Source organism: Syngnathus leptorhynchus, unplaced genomic scaffold (assembly GCF_054491065.1).
Source record: "Syngnathus leptorhynchus isolate UIUO unplaced genomic scaffold, UIUO_Slep HiC_scaffold_26, whole genome shotgun sequence".
Lineage (NCBI taxonomy): Eukaryota > Metazoa > Chordata > Actinopteri > Syngnathiformes > Syngnathidae > Syngnathus > Syngnathus leptorhynchus.
The window spans coordinates 37,501-39,807 of NW_028231993.1; positions in this window are offsets into that span (position 1 = coordinate 37,501).

Consider the following 2,307-nt stretch of genomic DNA (forward strand, 5'->3'; position numbering starts at 1 on the left):
CGAGTTCACCGGCCCCAAGCGACAACCGGTCACCGAGGCACCCGCCGAAGGCGGGTGCCGAGTTCACTGGCCCCAAGCGACAACCGGTCACCGAGGCACCCGCCGAAGGCGGGTGCCGAGTTCACTGGCCCCAAGCGACGGCGGTCACCGAGGCACCCGCCGGAGGCGGGTGCCGAGTTCACCGGCCCCGAGCACCAGCGGTCAGCCACGGAGGGTGCTGGATCATCCATACTTCCAGAGCTCCAGAGCTCCATAGCCCCGGAGCTCCATAGCTCCATAGCCCCGGAGCTCCATAGCTCCATAGCCCCGGAGCTCCATAGCCCCGGAGCTCCATAGCTCCATAGCCCCGGAGCTCCATAGCTCCATAGCCCCGGAGCTCCATAGCTCCATAGCTCCATAGCCCCGGAGCTCCATAGCCCCGGAGCTCCATAGCCCCGGAGCTCCATAGCTCCATAGCCCCGGAGCTCCATAGCTCCATAGCCCCGGAGCTCCATAGCTCCATAGCTCCATAGCCCCGGAGCTCCATAGCCCCGGAGCTCCATAGCCCCGGAGCTCCATAGCTCCAGCCGCGGAGGGTGCTGGCTGGTGGCTCCATAGCTCCATACTTCCATACTTGCAGCCACGGAGTTGGCTAAAATTGCACTAAGTGCGAAAGCCCATTCATTTACAACGGCGTGTCCGCCAGGCGGCGACATTTCCCCGTTACCGGTGGCTGCGCGGCGGGTGAGTGACAGAGCTTATCCGAGCGGCTGGAACTCTGCGCCGGCGTGGTCGAGCGTGAGGCCTCGGCCCTTTGGCTGCCTGGTACCTAAAACACTTCCATTGATCCAGCCACGGAGGGTGCTGGCTGGTGGCTCCATACCTCCAGAGCTCCAGAGCTCCATAGCACCAGAGCTCCATAGCTCCATAGCACCAGAGCTCCATAGCTCCATAGCACCAGAGCGTGGTCGAGCGTGAGGCCTCGGCCCTTTGGCTGCCTGGTACCTAAAACACTTCCATTGATCCAGCCACGGAGGGTGCTGGCTGGTGGCTCCATACCTCCAGAGCTCCAGAGCTCCATAGCACCAGAGCTCCATAGCTCCATAGCACCAGAGCTCCATAGCTCCATAGCACCAGAGCTCCATAGCTCCATAGCACCAGAGCTCCATAGCTCCATAGCACCAGAGCTCCATAGCTCCATAGCACCAGAGCTCCATAGCTCCATAGCACCAGGGCTCCATAGCTCCATAGCTCCAGGGCTCCATAGCTCCAGGGCTCCATAGCTCCATAGCTCCAGGGCTCCATAGCTCCATACCTCCAGAGCTCCATAGCTCCAGCCTGGGTGGCTGGTGGCTCCATAGCTCCATACTTCCATAGCTCCAGTCAGAGAGTTGGCGAAAATTGCACTAAGTGCGAAAGCCCATTCATTTACAACGGCGTGTCCGCCAGGCGGCGACATTTCCCCGTTACCGGTGGCTGCGTGGCGGGTGAGTGACAGAGCTTATCCGAGCGGCTGGAACTCTGCGCCGGCGTGGTCGAACGGCTGGCCTCGGTAGTTGAGGTACCAGGGGTGGGCCAGGGAGCTCCAGGCGGGTCTTGTGAGAGAGTGAAGCCGAGCGGCTGGAACTCTGGGCCGGCCTGGTCGAGCGGCTGGCCCTCGGTAGTTGAGGTACCAGGGGCGGGCTTGGGGAGCTCCAGGCGGGGCTTGTGAGAGAGTGAAGCCGAGCGGGCTGGAACTCTGGGCCGGCGTGGTTGAGCCACGGAGGGTGCTGGCTGGTGGCTCCATAGCTCCATAGCTCCATAGCTCCATACTTCCATAGCTCCATACTTCCATAGCTCCAGACTTCCATAGCTCCATAGCTCCATAGCTCCATAGCTCCATTGCTCCATAGCTCCAGAGCTCCAGAGCTCCATAGCACCAGAGCTCCAGAGCTCCATAGCTCCATAGCTCCATAGCACCCCAGAGCTCCATAGCTCCATAGCTCCATAGCTCCAGAGCTCCATACTTCCATAGCTCCAGAGCTTCCAGCCTGTCTGTGCTCCATAGCTCCATAGCTCCATACTTGCAGCCACGGAGCTGGCGAAAATTGCACTAAGTGCGAAAGCCCATCATTTACAACGGCGTGTCCACAAGGCGGCGACATTTCCCCGTTACGGTGGCTGCTTAGCGGGAGAGTGACAGAGCTTATCCGAGCGGCTGGAACTCTGGGCCGTGCCCTGGTCGAGCGGCTGGCCTCGGTAGTTGAGGTACCAGGGGCGGGCTGGGGGAGCTCCAGGCGGGGCTTGTGAGAGAGTGTAGCCGACGCGGCTGGAACTCTGGGACGGCGT